The following is a 10213-nucleotide window of genomic DNA, read 5'->3' as shown; positions in this document are numbered from 1 at the left end:
CTTCTTTCTCTAGCTCCTTTAGGTGTAAGATTAGAATGTTTATTTGAGATTTTTCTTGTTTCTTGAGGTAGGCTTGTATAGCTATAAACGACCCTCTTAGAACTGCTTTTGCTGCACCCCATAGGTTTTGGATCACCGTGTTTTCACTGTCATTTGTCTCTAGGTATTTTTTGAGATCTTCGTTGATTTCTTCAGTGATCTCTTGGTTATTTCGTAACGTATTGTTTAACCTCCATGTGTTTGTGTTTTTTACATTTTTTTCCCTTTAATTCATTTCTAATCTCATTGAGTTGTGGTCAGAAAAGATGCTTGATATGATTTCAATTTTCTTAAATTTACTGAGGCTTGATTTGTGACCCAAGATGTGATGTATCCTGGAGAGTGTTCTGTGCACACTTGAGAAGAAAGTGTAATCTGCTGTTTAGGGATGGAATGTCCTATAAATTTCAGTTAACTGTATCTGGTCTATTGTGTCATTTAAAGCTTGTATTTCCTTATTAATTTTCTGTTTGGATGATCTGTACATTGGTGTCAGTGAGGTGTTTAAGTCCCCCACTATTATTGTGTTACTGTCCATTTCCTCTTTTACAGCTGTTAGCAGTTGCCTTATGTATTGAGATGCTCCTATGTTGGGTGCATATATATTTATAATTGTTATATCTTCTTCTTGCATTGATCCCTTGATCATTATGTAGTGTCCTTCCTTGCCTCTTGTAACATTCTTTATTTTAAAGTCTATTTTATCTGATATGAGTATAGCTACTTCAGCTTTCTTTTTATTTCCACTTGCATGGAATATTTTTTTCCAACCCCTCACTTTTAGTCTGTATGTGTCCCTAGGTCTGAAGTGGGTCTCTTGTAGACAGCATATATATGGGTCTTGTTTTTGTATCCATTCAGCAAGCCTGTGTCTTTTGGTTGGAGCATTTAATCCATTCACATTTAAGGTAATTATCAATATGTATGTTCCTATTACCATTTTCTTAATTGTTTTGGGTTTGTTTCTGTAGGTCCTTTTTTTCTCTTGTCTTTCCCATTTAGAGAAGTTCCTTTAGCATTTGTTGTAGAGCTGGTTTGGTAGTGCTGAATTGATTTCTCCATCGAATCTGAATGAGATCCTTGATGAGTAATCTTGGTTGTAGGTTCTTCCCTTTCATCACTTTAAGTATATCATGCCACACCCTTCTGGCCTGTAGAGTTTCTGCTGAGAAATCAGCTGTTAACCTTATGGGAATTCCCTTGTATATTATTTGTCATTTTTCCCTTGCTGCTTCCAATAATTTTTCTTTGTCTTTAATTTTTGCCAATTTGATTACTATGTGTCTCAGTGTGTTTCTCCTTGGGTGTATCCTGTATGGGACTCTGTGCACTTCCTGGACTTAGGTGGCTATTTCCTTTCCCATGTTAGGGAAGTTTTCAACTATAATCTCTTCAAATATTTTCTCAAGTCCTTTCTCTCTCTATTCTCTTTCTGGGACCCCTAAAATGCAAATGTTGTTGCGTTTAATATTGTCCCAGAAGTCTCTTAGGCTGTCTTCATTTCTTTTCATTCTTTTTTTCTTTATTCTGTTCCACAGCAGGGAGTTCCACCATTGTGTCTTCCAGGTCACTTATCCATTCTTTGCCTCAGTTATTCTGCTACTGATTCCTTCTAGTGTATTTTCCATTTCAGTTATTGTATTGTTCATCTCTGTCTGTTTGTTCTTTAATTCTTCTAGATCTTTGTTAAACATTTCTTGCATCATCTTGATCTTTGCCTCCATTCTTTTTCCGAGGTCCTGGATCATCTTCACTATCATTACTCTGAATTCTTTTTCTGGAAGGTTGCCTACCTCCACTTCATTTAGTTGTTTTTCTGGGGTTTTATCCTGTTCCTTCATCTGGTACATAGCCCTCTGCCTTTTCATCTTGTCTATCTTTCTGTGAATGTGGTTTTTGTTCCACAGGCTGCAGGATTGTAGTTCTTCTTGCTTCTGCTGTCTGCCCTCTGGTGGATGAGGCTATCTAAGAGGCTTGTGGAAGTTTCCTGATGGGAGGGACTGGTGGTGGGTAGAGCTGATTGTTGTCCTGGTTGGCAGAGCTCAGTAAAACTTTAATCTGCTTTAATCCGCTTCCTCATGGGTGGAGCTGGGTCCCTTCCCTGTTGGTTGTTTGGCCTGAGGCGATCCAACACTGGAGCCTATTGGGGCTCTTTGGTGGGGCTAATGGTGGACTCTGGGAGGGCTCATGCCAAGGAGTACTTCCCAGAACTTCTGCTGCCAGTGTCCTTGTCCTCACAATGAGACACAGCCACACCCCGCCTTTGCAGGAGACCCTCCAAAACTAGCAGGTAGGTCTGGTTCAGCCTCTATGGGGTCACTGCTCCTTCCCCTGGGTCCCAATGTGCACACTACTTTGTGTGCCCTCCAAGAGTGGAGTCTCTGTTTCCCCCCGTCCTGTCAAAGTACTGCAATCAAATCCTGCTAGGCTTCAAAGTCTTATTCTCTAGGAATTCCTCCTCCCATTGCCAGACACCCAGGTTTGGAAGCCTGACGTGGGGCTCAGAACCTTCAATCCAGTGGGTGGACTTCTGTGTTATAAGTATTCTCCAGTGTGTAAGTCACCCACCCAGTGGTTATGGGATTTGATTTTATTGTGATTGCGCCCCTCCTACCATCTCATTGTGGTTTCTCCTTTGTCTTTGGATGTGGGGTATCTTTTTTGGTGAGTTCCAGTACCTTCCTGTTGTCTACACATTTTAATTTTTACCAGTTACCAATTTGATTTTTAAAAATCTAATTTAACAATCACTGAGTATCTACCCTGGATATACCGCTGTACTTGGTCCCATATAGAATGCAAAGCAAGATGTAATGGATTTGGAGGAACCTAATATACAGCCTTCACTCCTTAACCTTCTCAGGCCTCAATTTCTTCATCTGTAATATTAAGGGCCCGACAAGAAAATTTCTTTTCAGAAATTTCAGACCCCTTTTACCTCTGATCTTGTCTCTATGATGCTCCATGGGAGCTTACAAACCCATAGAAGAAACAGCATATACGTAAGTAACTGTAGCAGCAGCAAAATACACAAATAAGAGATTAGGAGAGTACAGAAGATGGAATCCAAATAGGAAAGAGGGAGGAACTGGAAAGACTGTATCAAAGAGGTTTGGATGATCTGCATCCAGGAGGGCATGGAGGACACTTTCAGGAATGAATGGAGGAAAGGAAAGTCAGAGAGAGGAAAGAGCCTGGGAAGAGGCCTAAAGATGAGAGAGTGAAGGGAACAAAGGTAGAGGGGTGGTGTGGCTACAGTACAAGATATGAGGTAAGTGCTGGGGGTGCAGGGGGCAGGTACGTGGTATTTTTATTATGCCAAAGTGTAGTAAATCTTCATTATTTTGTTGATGATTTTATTTTTAAAACCCCCCAAAGCAACTTGGAATCAAATCTGTAACTAAGGCAGATGGTCAATTTATTTTCCCTTGAAAATGAAGCCATAAAACTAATTACTGTGAGGCTCATAGACTGGATAGTCACTTCTCAAACAAGATTGCTCAGGGATTTTGGTAAACAGGAAGAAGCATTGTAGAAATAAGAATGTAGCCTCCTCAGCTTACTACTTTGAGTAAACATACTCCTTTGGATTTTTGAATTCTGGTGGGTTGGTTTAAAAATGTCCATTATTTACAGTTATACCTGGTTCACAAAACTCTCAGAACCTGATGGAATCTTAGCATTCCCAGGCAAAATTTCTAAAGTACAAAATATATTTTATTCCTGAGAAGAAAACAAAATCCCTTCTAAGGAGCTATAACATTTTATACTAGAATGGCAGAGAATTTCACTTTCAAAAATAATTTATGTATCTGATTCTGAATAAGCTGTTATCATTGGTTAAGAATATGGACACAACAGGCAAAATATTTACATGGATACAAATCTTGACTCTCCCATTATAAACTACGATATTTATTTAAGCAAGTTATTTATACTGTTTGCTAATATTAGAATTGCATTTGGCTACATGCAGCAAAATATCTAAATCAATTTCCATATGTTTAAGTCACTACTCTTTTTCCCATAAAATAAGAAATCAGAGGCAGGCAGCTCAAGGGTGGTACAGCGCCTCCACTGTACCACTCATTGTTATCAAGGGGTCAATATCCTTCTCTATCTTTCTGACTCACCATTTTTTTGTGTGCGTTTTTTGTTTTTTTAATACTTCACTTTGTTAGAGCAGTTTTAGTTTCACAGCAAAAATTGAAAGAAGGTACAGAGATCTCCCATATACCTCCTGGGTCCACACACATACAGCTTCCCCCACTATCAACATTGCTCACCAGAACGGTACATTTGTTACCAAGAATGGAAGTACATAATAATCACCCAAAGGTCATAGTTTACCTTAAGGTTCACTCCTAGTGCTGTAAATCTATGGTTTTGGACAAATGTATAGTGATGTATGTTTATCCTTTTAATATAATATTATTTTATAACCCTAAAAATCCTCTGTGTTCTGCCCATTTATCCCTCCTCCACCCCAAAAACCACGGATCTTTTTATCGTCTCCATAGTTTTGGTTTTTCCAGAATGTCATATAGTTGGAATCATACAGTATGCAACCTTTTCAGACTGACTTCCCTCTCTAAGCAATATGCATTCAAGTTTCCTCCATGTCTTGTCATGGCTTGAAAGCTCATTTCTTTTTAACGCTGAATAATATTCTGTTGTTTAGACGCAGCACAGTATGTTTATTCATTCACCTACTGAGGGACATGTTGGTTCTTCCAAGTTTTTCAAATTTTGAATAAAGCCGCTATAAACATCCTTATGCAGGTTTTTGTGTGGACACAGTTTTCAACTCGTTTTACTAAATTCCAGGGAGCACGACCGCTGGATGGTATAACAAGAGTATAGTTAGTTTTGTAACAAGTGCCAAACAGTCTCCAAAGTGGCTATACCATTTTGAATTCCTACCAGCAATGTATGAGACTTCGTGTTGTTCTACATCCTCACCAGGATTTGGTGTTGTCAGCGTTCTAGATTTTGGCCATTTTAATAGGCTTGTAATGGTATCTCACTGTTGTTTTAATTTATGTTTCCTTGATGACATATGATGTGAAGATTCTTCTCACATGTTTATTTGCCATCTGTATACCTTCTTCCCCCCCCCTTTTTTTTTTGGTGAGAACAGTATGTTATACCCTCTTAGTAAGTTTCAATTAAAGAATCAGTATCAACAACTACAGTCACTACATTATACATTAGATCCTCAACCCTTATTCATCTCATAACTGAAAATTTGTATCCTTTTACCAAACTCTCCCCATTCCCTCCACCCCTCTAGCCCCTGGCAACCACCATTCTACTCTCTGTTTCTACGAGTTCAAATTTTTCTTTAGGTTCACATATAAGTGATACCATGCAGAATTTGTTTTTCTCTGTCTGGCTTATTTCACTTAGCATACTGCTCTCCAGATTTATCTGTGTTGTCACAAATGGCAGGATATCCTTTAAGGCTGAAGAGTAGTCCATTGTATACCACATTTTCTTTATCCATTCATTAACTGACGGACACTTAGGTTGTTTCTGTACTTTGGCTATTATGAATAATGCTGCAGTGAACAGGGGACTGCAGATATCTCTGCAAGATAATGATTTTATTTTCTTTGGATATACACCCAGAAGTGGACCGCTAGATCACATGGTAGTTCTAGTTTTAGTTTTTTGAGGTCCCTCCATGCTGTTTTCCATAGAGGCTGTAAGTTTACATTCCCACCAACAGGTGTACAAGGGTTCCTTTTTCTCCACATCCCTGCCAGCATGTTTTATCTCTTGTCTTTTTGATAGTAAATGTTCTAAAATGTGTGAGGTGATCTCTCACTGTGGTTTTGATTTGCATTTCCTTCATAATTGGTGATGTTAAACACCTTTTCATATACCTGCTGACCACCTGTATGTCTTTGGAAAAATGTCTATAACAAAAATATATAAATTTGGCTACATCAAATTAAAAAATCTTACTCACAGTACACGAAACAATCAACAAAATGAAAAGGCAACCTATGGAATGGGAGAAAATATTTCTAAGCCACATATATAACTGGAGGTTATATACAAAATATACAAGAAACTCATGCAACTCAATAGCAAAAAAAAAAAAAGAAAAAAATGAGCAAAGGACCTGAGTAGACATTTTCTATCATTCTTGATATGTAGCTTTGAGTTTGAGGCAGAAACAAGGGAAAAGGGGCCAAAATATTTCCCTTTGCAATACTTTGCATTTTTATTCAGAAAGGCACTCTATTCAAGGGACTGTCACTTAAGTTCCACTGGCCAAAACTAAGAAACAGGGTCACACCTTGTTGCGTGGAAAACTGGAAGACCAAATACTTTTGCTGAGTACACTGCTACCCAACACAAAATCAGGGTTCTCTTACTGAGAAAGATGTCAAAATAAAATTTTGACAGACAACTAATAGTGCCTGCTATATACCATCATTAAAGAGTTACTTGAAAGTTAAAAACAAAATGAATGAAAGTCTTAACATACAGTAAACATTCAATAACTCTTACCTCAAAATAACTGTATTAAGGTATGATTGATAATGTTATATCTATTCCTTCAAGGACATGTTAATCCTTCATGGCCCAGATCAAATGCCACACCTACTAAGATAGTTCCCTGATTCTGCTGCTCACATCTTTTTTATTACACTTGATGAAACAAATTAATCTGATAAACAAGCAAAAAAGGCATGCATTGAAATTATAGAATTGAGAAGACAGCTAGAGATAGCTGCTAAGGCAGTTTCATAGAAGTAAATACCACGAAGGGTGTATTTTGAGCTCCATGAACTACTATAGGAGGGAATAAGCACCTGCTTCCCACCAAGGTCAACAATGGGATTGTCCCTAAATAGGTGAAGTGTTTTGCTGCTAGATAGATAAAGCATGATTACGCTGCACTACGAAGTCAGAAGCACATAAGTAGTTGACTTCGGCCAAATGACAGTATGATAGCTCAGTGTTATCCAATTACAAAAATAGATACTTGCTCACCTTAATACTTCTGAGTGTCTACAGTAAGAATGAGACAGAAATTATTTCAGAGTAAATGGTGTGAATCAATATAGATGCAGTAATGCAGAGTCCTAATTCATAGAATGACAGGCAGAACGCTTTAGTTTGAACACAGGATATGGAAAGGCAATTACTTAGGAAGCAAAAAACTATGCAGCATTAGCAAGAAACTGAATATTTAAGTAGTAACATGACAAAATCAAAACCACGCATTTGGAGGCCCAATCTGGTATGCTGAACGAATAGGAAAGCAGAAACAATGATTTTCTGAATGTGGCAATACATCTAAATATGGGATCTGAAGTGGAGATGGAGAGAAAGGGAATAGATGAGAGAATTAGGGAGGCATAGCAGAGAGAAAATGTCAATTGAAATTATTTTTAGAAAGCAAGGATGAAAGCATTCAAGATTTCCTATGAATTCAACCTTGACTGAACTGTTGCTTCCATGAAAAGTAATGAGATCAGAAGAGGAAAAACAGCCATAAGAAGTAAGATAAGACATTGCATTTTATATAGTATGAAATGCCAATAGAATCTCTCTTAGGATATATACAGAATTTGGAATTATGTATCTGGTGCCAATGAGAGAACAGAGCTGATGGTATAGAAAGTCCTTTGTCTTTTTTCATAATGTTCTATATTTTTCCTCTAGTCTTGCTGTACACCATATTCTCATCTTCATCAATCACTCAATTACTTTGCACATGTCTAATTCTGTTCAGTTTCTATGCCCTTCTGTGTAATGCTATCTCACATGACCCCTTTAACCAGTAATCACTGTACACCTCAGGCAGCATTTTTCCTATTTTTAAAAAGGTAACTGAGTCTCAGAGACAGCCTACATCCTTTCCTAACTTTTTTCTTTACTCGTGAACCAAAGGAAAGGCTTATTACTCTTTTTTTCCTTCCTATTCCGTGAGTTATGGATAAGATTTTGGGCCCATGCAAAATCATTAAAATTTTTTAACTGTAATTCTTTTTACAGATTTATGACCTGTTAAAACTTTCCAAGATCTATTATCTCACCTGTTGGCAGATTTTTCTTTAATGAATGTTTTCTCATTTTAAAATATCCATTTACATTGCAAAAATCTTATCAGGATTAAACAGATTATTCCTTCTAATTATTCTTGCAGGTCTGATTTCAGAAAACTATTTGAAGCCATCTGTTATTTAAATTAAAATTTGTTGCACATGAAAGAGCAGAATTTGATTTATATTATCCCTGGTTAGTTCTAGTATGTATAGAATAATAACTTGGCAGGATCTCACGCATAGCAGCTATAGTAGGTACAAATCTACAAAATGACTGCCACTGAGATTCAAGATCACACACATTTACTAAGGGCATCTAAAGGGCATAAACATTTCAGAATTCTGTCTATAATCAGTACACGCCCTGCTGATATAGAACCAGAAAAACATTCTACTCTTAGCAAAAAAGTATGTATCTCTGTTTTTCATGCAATATCTCAAATACACAGACAAGGGTCCAATCTGGCAAGAGTCAGTAGCCAAGTTTATGGGAACTGAAGCTTCAGTAGAAAAACCTTTAGTGGATTCATCAGGTTTGCCTCAACCTGGCCAGCTCCATACATTACATTTTCTACATTACAAGTACATAAGGCAGATAAAAGGCTCCGTATTGAGTTGCATACTATCCCCCAAGTTTCATGTCTACCCAGAACCTCAGAATGTGACCTTATTTAGAAGTAGGGTGTTTGCAGATGTAATTCATTAAGATGAAGTCATCTGGATTAGGGTGGGCCCCAAATCCAATGGCTGGCATTGTTATAAGAAGAACATGTGAAGACACAGAGGGGGAAGAAGGCCAGATGACGAAAGTAGTTTGGATCAACATAGCTATGAGCCAACCAACACCAAGGATTGCTGGCAACTACTAGAAGCTAGAAAGAGGTAAGAAAATATTTTTTCCCTAGAGCCTTCAGAAGGAGCATGACCCTGAAGACACGTTGATTTCAGGCTTCTAGCCTCCAGGACAGTGAGAGAATAAATTTCTGGTTTTTTAAGCCACTCAATGTTGTTAGGGCATTCTGAGAAACGGATAGAGGCTCTCAGTGATACACTGACCACTCTTACTTTATTTGCTTCCCTTACGTAAGTACAGACTCAGAGTGGCACCACCTCCACGGTGACCCTTGTCCCACAAACTTGATAAGTACTTGTACAAGACAAGGATAAAGCACACGCACTTCGATATCTTTAGGCAAAAGTGTTTCCAAATGAAAAATAATTTAAGGAAAATGGTAATCAAGTTTAAAATGTCATTTTAAGTAATTTCTTTTAATTCACAATTCTTACTGCTTCCCTAGATGTGCAAATTATCAGCACCCAGGGGATCAGTAAGAAGAGAAGACATGTAACAGTATTTTCTTCTTGAAACACTTAGTTCTAAGTGGAACTAAGAAGTGGAATCTTCTGCGTCTTTCTGTCTACTCCTCTTCCTCAGTGGTTCTAGTTCCTACCACCCCTGGAATATAAACCTCTCTTTGATTCAGTTCTTGGCCCTCAGCTCTTTGGGCTTTCCTGGGTGGGCTTGTCCTCCCACATGGTTTCTACTATCACTACACTTCTGATGGCATCAAATCCACAATCCTATCTGATGTTTGACCTGATCTCTAGTCTGATGCCTTCACCCACTTTCAGTAGTTGGTTGACTTGTCACTTCAAACTTAACACTGGGAAGAATGCAAGATCTACACTCAACGACAGGCTATTCTGTAGTATATATCAGATTGTTTCCATTGTTCTTTTGTTCTCTGTTACTAATATTCAAGGAGCTGTTTTCCTCCCCTGCACCACACCCAGCAGAAACAAGGATTCAGAGAAACCACAGACCTAAGTGGAGTCTTGGAGGCATGTTTGCAAAGCTGATTTCTTCCCTTTAAAAACAAAAAACAAGAAAACAGGCTAAGACTACACAGGGGAAGGAGGAAAGGAGGCAAGAGTGGTGACTCCAAAGTGTAGAAGGATCAACCAGAGGGACAGAGCTAGGAGGGGCGGGATCCTCAGCAAATTAGGACAGAAAGTCTCCATCTCAGGGTGAAGGGGTAAGATGGGAGAGAGTCAGGGCACTAACTCATCATCTAGGGATAAATAAATTGAATGTTTTGCATTTTTTC

Source organism: Grampus griseus, assembly GCF_964374135.1.
Source record: "Grampus griseus genome assembly, chromosome: 4".
NCBI lineage: Eukaryota > Metazoa > Chordata > Mammalia > Artiodactyla > Delphinidae > Grampus > Grampus griseus.
The sequence above is the reverse complement of the archived record's forward strand: the minus strand, read 5'-3'. Positions refer to the sequence as shown.